Raw genomic sequence first — 14,586 nt, 5'->3', positions numbered from 1 at the left:
AGATCATCAAATCTCTTAAGATTTCCCAGGTTCGAAAACGTAACTATTACATTGAAAAAGAGAAAACTGTTGAACCGACTTAACTGGTAACAAGTTATATCAACACAATTTATAATTTAATTTGCAAGCGACCCTTCGATATATGTTCCTTAATATGTTTTCTCTATTTCTGTGTAAAACAACAACTAACGGTATAAGTCAGGTTAATAATATCATTTATTTCAGTGTCTGTCTTTAAACTTGTGACCCGTGTCATCTTGTCTCATTTATAAATATAAAGCTTTTACTCTGTTGCTGAGAAACAAACACAAAGTGTCTCATCTTGAGTCTCACACTCTGTTTCTTCCAGGATTGTGTGACACACAAAGTGAAACTCAACCGAGCCCATTAAGTGGCTTTTAATGAAATCACGTTGTTTTTGTGCATCTCCAGGTCGACCTCGGTATCAGGAAAACAAAAAAATCAGGTTCAGCCGGATCTAATTTGAGCCGAACTGAATTTGTTTGTTTTTTTTCTATTTAAAAAAATGAGATTTAATGAAATTCTTATCGAAGTCCTTTCATTGGAGCTGGATTGAATAAACTGGACACATGTGGCTTTGCTGGGGAAGAGACGAGGGTTGTTTCCTCTGTTTGGCTTGATCTGGAACATGCACCAAACCCCCCCCACTAACAAAATGAAAATAAAAGGAAGGACAGAACCAGAATAATCTTTAAAACACAACAGTTTTAATTGCTTGTTGAATTTAAACGCACCGAGCTCTCTAAAAATAAATTTAATTCTTCAGGTTGTTACGGGAAACCTGCAGCAAAATGTCCATAGTACTGACACACACACACACACACACACACACACACACACACACACACACACACACACACACACACACACACACACACACACACACACACACACACACACACACTCTGAAGCCCCCCTTATTGCCTCCTTCCTCATCTTCTTCCTCTCTTATATATCTTTGTGATTTCCCCCTGTTCACAGCAGGTGCTTGATGCTGCAGCCACAGGGATGTTTTCTGCTGATGATCATCTTCACTGAACAGTAGCAGATAAACTGTTTGTCCCCTGTAGACTGTCCAGTGTCCTCTCAAGACGTTAACCTGCAAATTTCTATTATTATAAGAATTCTACTCTTGAAACCAGATTCCACCTGCGGGGAAGCCAACGTGGAGAAAAACACTGAATCTCTGCCAATGCTTCTTGCTTCTCTTTAGACTGTCGGTGTCAAATAAAGACAAAATGCTTAAATATGTCAGTAGAATAAAATCTTGACAGAATTATAGTTAAGGGTTTATATTCAATCTTCACTTCTCGTTTCAGAAAAACCAAAACCTCATGTTTACCTCTGAGATCTGTCATTAACCCACAGCTTTCATCTTTCCTGTGAAATCTTTGTGTTTCTTCTTGAACCACTTCTCTTAAAGCTGTTTGCTTACATTTGATTCCACCTGGGAAAGTTCTCTACTTTCCTCAATCTGCTCGCTCTTTTATTTCTTTACACTTGATGTGATGCTGTGCACATCTTTCTCTCGTCAACTCTGCCTCTTTACCTTTGCTGATTTACGTGTTAACTTGTTTGTTCATTTAAAAACCAACATGTGGTCACTGGAATTAAAGCAGCTGCAAAAACTACAACCAAGCCACCGCCAATAAATGAGCAAAAAGCTAAAAGTAAAATGAAATTCTGAGAAAGTTCTGAGATTAGGTCTAAAATAAAAAGCCAGATAATCCACAGTCTTTATGGACGGACAGAGAGTCGAACTAATCAGCTCTGCAGGAAATCCAAACTCAAAGTAGGTAAATCAAGACTTTTTAACAGGATGCGATGCTCACCTGGTTGAAAAGGCCGCCCCTGCACGGAGACCCTTTGCTGCTCGTCTTCCCCCCCGCTCTCCGTCTTTGACCTACAAAGCTGTGACTCTTGTTTTTAGTCAAAACTTTGCATAACTTTGGTCTTAACAGTGTTTTTCCAGGACTTTTTCACCCCCGAAAAAACACGAATTTGATCCCAAAAGCCACTGGAGCAGATCCAACAGATTTGATCCCACACGTCATCTAAAACCCTGAACCGTGTAGAAACTGTTGCCGGGCCTCGTGTCTCAGCCCGGCTTTATTTCAGCTGCAGCCAATAGATCGTGCCCACAGCGATCGACGTGTGACAACAGGCTGCCCACACTGCCCTCAGGGTGACCTCATGTGCCCGGCTGCCACAATAAGAGACGGCAACTTCCCACTCTCACTTCTACAAAGCTGCCGGAGGTCAGCGTGAACCTCTGACCTTGACAGGACCCTGCCAGCCTGGAGGTCGGGCAGTTTTGATTCCCTGTTTTGATGCCAACTGAACCGAGATTCATGCATTTGTTCACGAGGATTTCTATATATATATATATTGTATTTGTTTGCATCCTGTGAGTCCCCAGAGGTTCATTTTGCTCAGTGTGGGGTTTGCACATCTGCTCATGTGAAGCTTCGTAGCAGATCCATCCTTCCAGATCCGATATTTTCTGCAGCGTCGGTGTCGTACACAGATTTTAAGGTAAGAACTTATCTATTCACCCACACAGGCAGCAGTGAGACGGAGGGCAGCTCGTTGGGGTAATGAGCTTTGAAGGGGACACGACCTTCTGTTCCTCTTACTGATGGACCCATCTGAGGGCACGGAGGACTTCTCCTTTCTCCGTACCAGCTGTTTCCGCAATAATACACTGTCTCGAGAATATTCATACAAAGAAATGTTTGTCCATCACTGTCAATCATGCAAGTGCCCCAGTCAGCAGTAAACACTGTTTTCATAATATGATAATTCAACTTTATTTATATCAAATGTTCTGAGTTACAAAGTGATTCACTGAAAGGAAAAATACATAAACGGCAATTAAAATTAAAAAAAGGAAAGATGATCAGTTCATAAAACAGAGGAGAATAAAATGAAATCACTCCTTTTTAAATAAAACAACAAAAGAAATGTTTTATAAAAAGATTTAAATACACTATTGATATATCAATAGTTGAAATGTTCCACATCTTGGCGAACTCTCATATCCTGCATCTACAAAACGCGATACCCACATGAACAGTAGGGGCACATACTCACCTTTATCATGATGTCAATGATTTAAAGTATCACCATGTTTGTTTTAATTTATAGAATAAATAAATCCAGAAGATTATTTAAAGACATATTTGGACAGCAAGGCTTTTATTGACGGGACAGAATCTAAGCACGAGAGCAATGGAGATCTGTTTTACGCAGTCTGAGCCCTGTGGTGCGCCCTCTACTGGAATGTGCAGTACATGCGTAGCAGCAAGTACGTGAACGATTACACTTCTTGACGATTTCTAGATTTTATGTCTTTCGACGTTTGGATGTTTTTCTGCCACTTTTCTCACCATTATGTCGTGTGTAGTTCATTTCAGTCGCACTATTGACAACATCTATTATTTGACCATGAAAGCTTGAGGAATCCTTTAGTCCTTTTATACACAGACATGAATGGATCCATTTGGGTATTTCAGGTTGAGGAGAACCCCCCCCCCCCCCGAAAAGACCCAACTAGCACCAATGCTCATTTCCTTGACCCTCTAGGATGCGACAGCACAATAGAGGCAGGGAGGGAAAAGCCAGTGAGTCGCCCTGTGTGTCGCTCCACGTTCATTCAGACCTAAATGGCCATTTCCAGTGTTTGAAATGATTCATGATTCATCCATCTTCCCCTGATTCCTCCTGATTCCCCTAAATCTCCAGCACGTCGCTGCTTACGCCATTTAACGACTCTGAGCTCCTCCTCCTCCTCTTCCTCTGCTCCTGATGCTGAAGATTTATAATTCCTCTGGCCATTACAAAGTGTTTGTCCCTTGAACATACATGTATATCATTTTTGGAACATTTGGTGAAGTGAGTGATGCTCTTGTTTTTCTTGGGAGGCCGTTCTCCCCATTTCTCTCCCTCAGGAGACTGATGGTCGGCAATGAGAGAATTTATAGCTTGTCAGCATTTAGCCATAAAAATAGGACTTCGATTGTGTGTGTGTGTCTGTGTGTGTGTGTGTGTGTGTCTGTGTGTGTGTGTACTAACTCATGAAAGGATTTTCACCAAACTCGATGAAGTGAACATTACTCCTGAGTGTATCTCCTGATGATTGACTTTTGAAGCTGATTGGTCAAAGGTCAAGTTCAACAAAAGTGCAGCCCAAAAAATAAGTTTTTTACGAGATATCTCTGCAATTCAAAGAGCGAGAGAGAAACAATCTCAAGTTTACATTGGTCAGAAAACTCTCGGCGCCCATCAGCTATAGTCCGGTGATGAATCAGCGTCTTCTGTTCGTTCGTCACAGTTTCAGTTCGACTAGTTTCTCTATCACGAGTCAAACGTTTCTCCTCACAAACACTGATACTGTTTTCTTTTAACAACTATATTTGCAAAATAGATTTAGATTTTTCTCTCCACATGGAATCTGTTTATAGAGATTGTCTGATGGTAACGTCAGGTGTCGTCATGCTGTTCATTTGCATCGTATATGACTAGAGACACGACCTAAAGCTTTTATACGTCGAAAAAAATTATTTCGTACAGTGTAGAAATGCTTTAACTTTCACAACCAATAAGAGGAACACCATCCAGAGCTCATTTAGATCATTCACTCATAAAGAGTCCGAGGATGTCCCACTTTGTTCAGCCCTGTGAGGGAAATTGTGATAAAGGGACAATACAAATAATGATAATTGATAATATTTAAAATGTTAGCATTGCCCGATGGTGCAGGGTATGTATCACCCCTCTGTAATATCCATCCACTTCCTCATACTAATGGGAAACCAAGCAGGCAGAGGGAGGTTTGTTCTTGAGGTTCTAATTGTGCAAATAGACGTGGGAATACACCTCGGGTGCAAAAGCAGAAAGAAAATATAATGTCTCCCGACAGGTAGATGTTGAAATGACGGTAATGTTCATTAGTTATATGCCATCACGGCAACTGAAGGTGAAAAGCTCAATTTGAAGGGCAAATTGCTCCTTTAGCTCCCCTGTAAACCAGATGAAGGAGAGAAGCCACAGTCTGGCACAATTTGCACCTGGCGGCCTGCGGTGCACTTACCTGCGGTCGGTCAGGATGTAAAGACTGTGGTCCATTACCTGGAAACGTCAAATGAGCTTCTGGGGCACAGATCCACTGCAGAGCCACAGAATGTAATCACGGAAATTGGATTTTGAGAGGTGAGAAATGAGCGCATCGTAATTCTGAATGATCATCTCGACAGGTGAGCGGCAGGGCCACGGCTGGGGAAAGCTTTTTTAATTAATTTCTTTCAACCACCTCCTCCTCTTCTTTCATCCTTGCAAAGAAAATTGCAAGGATGAAAATGCAGCCACACACACAGTCTGTCCCTGTGAGTCCCCTGAGTTTAGAGGAGAGTCTGGACAAAGTCTGGCAGCGACTGCCGGGAGAAACTAAATGTGGAATTACTGCAGAAAGCATAATTTTGTCTTTAGTGATAATGCAGCTGATTTGTAGACGGGAGGAACTTGTTTTTCTTGAGATCCGGAAACTCGCAGGTACATAAACGGTTCAGGTCCAATTAGCACAGCAGCTCGTTAGTAAAGTGATGGCGGGAAGTGGGAAGGGACATTTGGTGCAGTGAAAGTTTGTCAGTGGTTTTTTACTCAGTGGGGCACCAGAGAATAAAATGAGCAGTAGATGCAGGACGTTGTCAGAATACATAAACAACATTTTTATACAAACACGAACTGACATAAATACATAAGTTCAGTTTTGCTAACACCTATTTTTACACGTCTAGTTCGTTTTACGTCAACACGACCACGACTGGTGATGGAGAACCGGAGTTTGGTTGGAACGTAGCCACCAGTAGATCCCCGACTCTGAATCATCTGCCTCTGCATCATTAAACCAGAAACAGCAAAGTATGTGTGGTGGTGTTTGTTTTCTCTGCAGCTCTTTGTAGCCTCCTCGCAATTTCCTCTGTGGAGTCTTTGCTAATGAGCTCAGGGGTCAGACTTCCGCCGCGCTGCTCGCTGAGCGACCGTCATTACACAGAGCGGTGGTCCAGGCCTCTGACGTCAAACAATAACACACACACACACACACACACACACACACACACACACATTGACAAAAGTCAGCCATGCACGGAGAGAGTAGCGTAAACAAATACCCCTCAATCAAACTGTTAATTTTTTTACACAAATAAACATTTCAGTCCAACTATAAACTATCAATGATCAGTTTAATCACTTAATTTGAGATTAAATATCCAGAATCAAAGTTTAATGACGTTTCTCCACAGTCAGAAGAGACGACACTTAACCTCCGTGGACCAGAATGCATTGCAGCAGGAAGACGAGCTGAATCCTTTTTTAGTTGAACTAAGAAATAGACACTTGGATTTTCCCAGCTGCAAGAAATTCAGTGTCCAGAAAGTGAATAAGAGTAAATAGTTAATTGTTATATTTTTCTGAATTCATGCTATGTTTATATTTTATTAATTTATTTATATTTATAGGCTCCAAACTTTTCTAATAGTCAAAGTGTCTGTCGTGTTGATGAGGAGCCTCCACAATGTGCACTCAGTGAAAATGACCCAACATGAAGTCCAGTGTAAATACATCAAATAACAAAATGGACACAAATATCATCTTATGTAACATTTATGGGAATAAATTGCTTTTATCCAGAATTACTTTTCCAGTCTGACTTTGTTTCAGAGTAAAATGAACTGATTGATTCTCCTGAGCAGTGATTTGTGCTGAAGTGTGAGAACACAGGAAGGTGTGGTTTGTTCCCTCAGCACATTCAAGCTCATGTAGGCAGACCAAACCGGAAACTAGTATTTCCTTCATAATAAAAGCACAGAGTTTTCCAAACCTCTAGTTTAAATAAATTTGTTTTTTTCTGCTTAAAACTTCCTTCTGAGTCCTGATTGAAGAAAACAATACTTAATATAAATAACAGCTGCACAGGATCCAAAGGTCTTGCAACATTTTCCATTTTTCCAAGCGGAGGAAAAACGTTGCTGATTAATTTTCTGTTGATCAAACAATGGACAGATTATTTCTGCTCCGTCAAGCTTTGTTTCAAATGGTCTGTGCTTGACTTTAAAGGCTAAATTTGTTTAAAAGCATCGTATTTAAGACGCCTGTGGACATTTGTGTTGCAGATATCTTGTCTATTTCCTAGTTGCAACAACTTTTCCTATCCAGGGAAACGACTTACAATTTACTTCCTTTTTGACCGAGTGGTTTAAAGTGTGCGATGCGATATGAAACAGCTCCTGTGTTTAATGGATCATTTGGGTTTTTCAAACATTGGAGGTTTGATCTTTGAGAAAAAACTGATCGTTTCCTCATCAGATGCACAAACTGGGGCTGAAGTGCAAATAACTGTTATTTTCATTATCTAGTAATCTGATGATTACAACCTTAATCATATGTTTTCATGTTTTTCTTTGACCAGCCGACAGTCCAGGGACACAGATACCGTGGGTCAAAGTTCACCAGAGTTGCGAAAGTTTGCCTCTGATACATTTGTGTTACTGGGCCTTTAAAAAAAAAACCAAAATGTTCACTTTACCACCATTTATCACAAATAAAGGATCCAATCTTCATCTTTGAGAAGCTGTTTTTCAAAGATTTGCTTGAATTATCAAAAAAATAATATAAACAAATCTTGCATCCCCCTTGTGATTTTATTCCTCAACCAAAAATGATCCAAAAATGAAAAAGCTCAACGAAACGATGATCTGCTTCTCGTCAAATTCAAAACAGTATTTTTATTTGCACGTTTGCTGATTTCCTATTCGATGATGTGGAGGTTTCTCGGAGTGGGTGGACGGTGGGGAAGGCTTTTACTCTGAAGGGTCCCCTGCAGCTCACTGATGGGACTTGACATCGTTTCCCTGAACGCAGCAGCAGCAGCAGCTTTTCTCCTCTGAAGATCTTCAGCTTCGTCTTTTCTCAACCAGTCTCACAGGAGCTGAAGAGACTCGGAGCATCGAGCAGCGGCTCCGCTCACACCTCCACCCCGGGAACCAGCGCATGACACCCCGGCTGGACTTCACTCCGTCACCCGCCCCCCCCCCCCCCCCAACCCCCCACCACCACTCCGGTGCAACTTTTCTCTGCAAACTTGCTTCTTCTGGTAAGAAAACGTGTTTACTTCATGTTTACTCATGCAACACATGTTTGTTTGTGCCCAAGCAGAGACACGCACACACACGCACACACACGCACACACACATGCAGGCTCGGAGCAACAAGTGGGAAAAGGCCTGGGAAGAGCCAGGGGCGGTTTAAACAGGTGACACATGAGAGCATTGAACTCATGCATATGGATAAAGGAGGAAATTCAATGTCCTTTTATCTTTCCTGGATATAATTCATCCTTTTAACAGATTTTAAAAAAGATGTTTAAAACACAAAACACCTAGAGAAAAGGCTCCTGGGGGAGTATAACTGAAAAGTGTTGGTAGATAATTGAATTATCATATAACGACAGGAAGAGAAAACTGAGTAGATATATATATATATATATATATATACTTGAAATATTTGTATTGTCCATATCTCCATATACGTCTTGGCAGTGACAGCTTTGTAGAAGTTCTGGTGGATTTTTATTATTCTTATGCTCTTGCGTTGGACTGTTTTGTGTCTATTCTATCTATCTTTCTATCTATCTATCTTTCTAGTGTCTATTCTTTCTATCCATCTATCCATCCATCCATCTATCCATCTATCTATCTACAGTATCTATCTGTCTAGTGTCTATCTCTCTCTCTCTCTCTCTATCTAAACACTCTTTCATTCCTCTGTGACTGAATCTAAATCACCAACTGAGGATGGTGGACATGTACCTGAACGAACTCATCTCTGCCCTTCTATTTAATCCATGTATTTTATGTGGCAGCCTTCATATCCCCATCATATCTAAGTAACCCTGAATTTTTGTTCCTTTTTATTTCCTAAATAATTTGCACAGACGATTAACACAACAGCCTCTTGTCTTTATTCTGTCGCCGGGTCTTTGAGAATGAGGCGTTTTGAGGTTTAACAGGTCTAATGTGACCATTAGGCCTCTTCAAAAAGCACTTATCTCTGTGTAAACACGCGGCTGCTATCAGCCAGCTGCTGGGACACGGACCAGCTCGGCCCCTCTTCCACTTTCCCCTCGTCTGAACCGTGCATCCCATGCGACCACGACCGTTTCCCTGTGCACACGCTGATCCGCTTGTTTGCACAGTCATCGATTCAAACAACTCTACGGATGAGACGCTTAATTCTTGTAACGTTCAAGATGATGATGATGATGATGATGACCTCATTCGAAATGAAGAAGTGGCTTCTCATAAGTGACCTGATCAGCTTTTTGATTTTGCTTCTAACTGGCAGAGTCCAGCAGGTTTCGGTGAATGGAAATACATCCAGCACCGAGCTGCAGGGTTTTCACCTGAGGACACCGCTCTAATGTTTCCTCGTCTTGTTGCCTCTCTGCCATGAAAAGCTCCTGGAGTTTAAAAGTGGTTGATTGATGTGGGTTGTTATTTAGAGAGCCCGGTGGTCAGTGGCTGATAATAGGTTGTTTTGTATGTTTTTCATCTCTAAATGCAGAATTCTATGACTAATACAATGACACACAAGTGTTTTAGGAAACTAGTTTTTTCTGAAGTAGATCTGCAGAAAAACTGGAACATCTACGGACATTGTTTGCAGACATTATACACGAGAAGGATTTTCACAGTACAAGGATGCTTGGATTAGCTGTTGTTGTGTCTTGTTCTATTTTAGAGTCTGACTGATTCACAGACATGCGTTTGTGTTCGCTCACCTGCTGACATTATTCTATAGAAAACATAAAATCTGAAAAGATGTGCATATATGTTAATTATCTATATTTTTAAGTTCTATGTGTTTGATTGAATTGGTTTTCTTTTTATTTACAGCTATATATTATAATGTTTATGGTTAAACTGTAAAATATCAAGCCTCAACTACATTTCTTTGTCATAAGGGTTTGATAACATCTTGGGAATAATTGCCAATCTTTAAAAAATACATATTTGGGTCAGTTTACAGCCTCATATCCGTCCCAAAAATCTGTCGAGCTCTAATAATTTGTCATTTTTCTATCAATCGCTCGCTGAAAGTCGTCTGAATCGGTTTGAATGTGAAGCTGTGAAAGTTTTCTGGATCAGTGGAGTCCAGCTGAGAGACTCGTGTTTGGGAGCAGCGCTCGTTCCAGAAAGTAAAAAGAGTTATCATCCCATCTGACAAGTTCTGTTCTTCAGGCCGGCTTCATGTTTCCCTGAGGAAGACGAAGAGTTTCCAGGTCCCAACAGCTCCTTCTTCTTTCAGGCCCATTAGCAACTCTCTTAACTCGGTCATTTATTTAATTTTGATCATTTATCTATAAAACACAAACTGGTTGTTCCCTCGTACTGATCCACACACGCTGATGTGTTCTGAAGTTGACTTTACGGACGTCTTGGATAAATAACGTTGAATCTGAACATCGCCGGCGGTAGTTCTGTCGGTTCAATGCGTTTTCTCGGCTGTTTAACGACTTTGTAACGTAAATCTAAAGCAGAACATCTCCCTGTATCAAACTGTGTTTTCTTTTTTTTCCTGCAGCAGGACAAACAATTCAGTGAGATTTCCCCCCCCCCCCCCCACACATTCTTTGGCACCGAGCAGCGCCGACATCACCGCTCACACTCCCCTCACTGGATATAGAAGCGTGCATCTTCTTTCTGCAGAGCGGTTTCACATCCGTTTCCGTCTGGGTTTAGGGAGGCAGTCGGAGTCGTAGGATGGGAAAACAACGTGGCCTTGAGCTTTTGTGTAAAAGGCATGCACTTCTGGCTAATGGCCGGGGAACGGTCACTTTAGATTTTTGCTTTATTTAGCTTTGTTTATCATTTTCTGGAGGATTTAGTGGAAAGGGGGTTTGTGAGTAGATGCAAAACTGTATTATCCACATGGATGTTTTGCAAACCAGATCAATAATTTACTGGAAAACCACAGCATGTAGATAAAAAGACAAACGTTAGGTTACAGCACTGTGGCTGGTTACAGCTCAAACTAATCTATCCACTTTTTTAAATCTTTTCTATTAATTAAAGAATCACCAAGGAGGTTTGTATGTTTGCTAACATAATTACCTGAAAACTTTGACACTAAACTCGGTGGAAGGATGAAACATGAAGAAGAAAGATCCAGTTAGATCCGGGGAATAAAGGGGCAAATCCAGGATTTAATTAGAATTTACCAATTCTCCAGGAAATAATTCATGGATCTTGATTTTTAAAAACAGGCACATTTATTAGACTGATTTCTATGAGTGTGTGGAATTTGGTGTAAAACAAAACCCCCCATACAGTCAAGTACATAAGTATTCAGATATTCGGACGATTCAGCCTCTGTACACCACCACAATGGATTTTAAGCAAATCAATCAACATGTGATTGAAGTGTTGACTTCCAGCTTTAATTTAAGGGGTTTCACAAAAATATGACATCAACCATTTAGGAATTGCAGCCGTTTTTTATATGACTGCTTTTTAAAATTGGGTCACTGTCTAAGTACTTGACGGCGTAAAGCCTCTGACTGTGATGCTGTGGTTTCCATTCAAACCCCAAAGCTCCCAGTGTGATTGATGATCTGCTGAGTTACGTAACACATGAAGTCAGAGATGTGCTTTTTAAAAAACTGCATTTTTCATCGTAACACATAGTTGCCGATTGAACTCCGGCCTCGGCTCCTGACTCCCGATGGACACGTGTCGTGGACGTCGGCGTGTTTGGGATCAAAGTTCGACGTCGTTGACTTTAGATTTTCGGGCTTGACAAACGTGGGGCTTGACGCTGGGGCCTCCGAGAGCCCAGCTGCTTTTCCCCCCCCCCGTGGAGAATAACGGTGGAACTTTGTGCGAAATCTCTGCAAAGCAGCGGCGGCGGCGATGCAACTGGCCGAGTAACATTTCCCACCTGTTGCAGCGGCCTTGAACCGAGCCTTGCACGTGTAAAACTGCATTTCTACAAAAGGGGAAGAACTCGGGTTTGTATCCAGTGTTCGGCAGGATGAGCGTAGTTTCGGGGGGGGGGATCTGGGAGGTTTTCTCCCACGACGAGCTGCCAGCTGCCGGACAGTGTGGCAGTGAGGAGGTTTGACGTCGAGGTTAAAGCTTCAAAAGACACGAAAAAAATCCTCTTCCCTCGTCTGCTTTTTACCCCCAAATGGTAATTTAAAGGAGAAAAACTTCTCTCCAACACTTTTTTCAATTCTCTTAAAGTGACTCAGCTGTTGATGGAGTCAGTTTATTGGCTGCGGACACAAGGTCACTGGAAACCTGAAGCTGAAGAAGAAGACGGTGTTTTTTCGATTTTATTCAACATCCTGACGTTAATTAGAATTAGTTTGCGTGTTGTTGATGGAGGGGGGGGGGGACGGATGTACATGTTGGTGCAGAAGTTTCTGTTTTACCGTATCGTTCCCTCGTGATTTAAGCCGAAAACAGATGAGCTGGCAACCGGTGCAATTAAACTTCAAACGGAGAGGAGCCTCTTTGATTTCCTGGCATTTCATCAGTCTCGACGCCAGATAAGAATTAATAAAGCTAACAGATAAAACTCCCACTGCCAACGCACCGTCTCTGTGTTATCAGCCCCAAAAAATGGATCGTTTGTCAAAGGGAACGTCATCGAGAAGCTCAAGTGTTCAGGAGCTGTAGCTCTGTAGTGGCAGCGACGCACCAGCAGACTGTTTAGAGTGAGAGAGGAGGTCAAGGTCCCTGAAGCATCTTCGTTAATAACGTTCAGATCTGTAGCTCGGGTACAGTAGCTCGTGTTTGTATACCCACTCTTTACGTTTACGCTTCCTCCAGTTGATCCAGATACAGGATTATTTTCTTTTTCAGTTGCGTTAACATGGCGAGAGCGAGCGTTAGCATTGGCGGAGGTATTCGCTTTTCTGAACGACGTTGTATTTCACCTTAAGTTCCTGGAACTGAGGTTTTATGTCCGTCGCTGCCAAAGACTAACACGTACTTTATCTTCTCTAAAATATTTGTTTTAGCACCTGATGTCCCACAACAGGTGCTGAAGCTCGGTGCATATCAAGGTTTTAAAACCATGTTTCTTTCTCCACGTGCTTCATGTGAAATAAAGTAAAACCAGACACTCTTCAGTTAGAAGACGAAGACGATGGATCTTTGTCTCTTAAGTTTCCACCGACCCACAATCTGCCCTCAGCTCTTCAGAGGAGTGAAGGTCGTGTCCTGGAATCCTCATTCATCTCTTCATTCAGGCTGCAAATGGAAAAGTAACACAGCAACATGACGTTTCCAGTTTTCACATTTGACATATTTCACTTTTCATATAATCGCTGTAAAGCATCCCGCAGTGTTTTCACAGCTGGAAGTGTGATTTTTATTTCTTCTTTCCAGCCGCGTTTTTATGGTTTCCACTTGAAACCATAAAAAGGGAAATTGACTCTAGCACTTCGCAGTCTTCAACATAAATAACAGTGAGCGGCTGTATAGTTTAATTACTGCCATTTTTCGACCGAGTTCATTTTACGCTTGAGGCATAAACCTGCGGCGACTCCTACGGATTATCAACTCGTGCTATGGAGCCAAACCAAAGCTTCCCTCACTTACTTGGCAGCGTTAACGAACCCTGTGAATCAGAAACCACTCTCGGGAGTCCGAGACGTCTTGTACCGACTGTGAGCGGAGACAGACGGCTGCCACCCAGGAATCATTAACTCTGCTGCATCAGGTCCTGTCGAAGAAAACTAACACTGACAAGTGCTGAGGCTTCACGGGGCTCCCCCCCCCCCCCCCTCTGTGTTTATTGAGCTTCCAGCTGTCTCTGTGTAAAGTACAGTATAAATCTTTGTTTCCTCCCGTGTCAGTTTTCAGACTCGCAGCCCGGGCCTCGTAAAGAGGTGAAATTCTTCCTGATCCATCTGGACGACTGTGTTTTCATTCTCAGCCGCTGCAGCTCTCGCAGTCTGAGACCTGGATGTCCCGACTGTCACCAGCACATTTTACTTAATGTCACATAATAAGTGTTGCATGAAAGATGAGTAACACATCCCTCTGCAAAGGCCCCGACAACCAACCTGCACCAAACTGCACCACAGGCATGGATATCAGCTTCCTAGATACGCCAGATTTTTTTGCTATGATTAGTTACAGCAAAAACAATATTTTTCAAGAAATTCCCTTTATTGACCCGAGAACTATAAAATTAAAATCACCCAAAAACCAAAGCAGGGTTTATTTGGACGTTTATGGTGACATTTCTATCTAAAACAATAAAAAATACAATAAACTGGATCAAATCTGGTTATGAGAATACGATTGCAGCTATTTTTAACTTTTGTCTCACTTGTTAAAATCTGCATTCATTTAACACTTATCCAAAATAGGTAATCGCTTAAATTTTGGCTAAATCTCTTGAGAATTGTTTGAAATGTTAACTGAGATTTGTCATAACAATATTTTCAACTCTTACTAGTTATTTTCCAGAGGCTCTGACTCCAGTGAAAGG

The sequence above is a fragment of the Hippoglossus hippoglossus genome, chromosome 24 (genome assembly GCF_009819705.1).
Source record: "Hippoglossus hippoglossus isolate fHipHip1 chromosome 24, fHipHip1.pri, whole genome shotgun sequence".
Taxonomy (NCBI): domain Eukaryota; kingdom Metazoa; phylum Chordata; class Actinopteri; order Pleuronectiformes; family Pleuronectidae; genus Hippoglossus; species Hippoglossus hippoglossus.
This window is presented reverse-complemented; position numbering follows the sequence as displayed.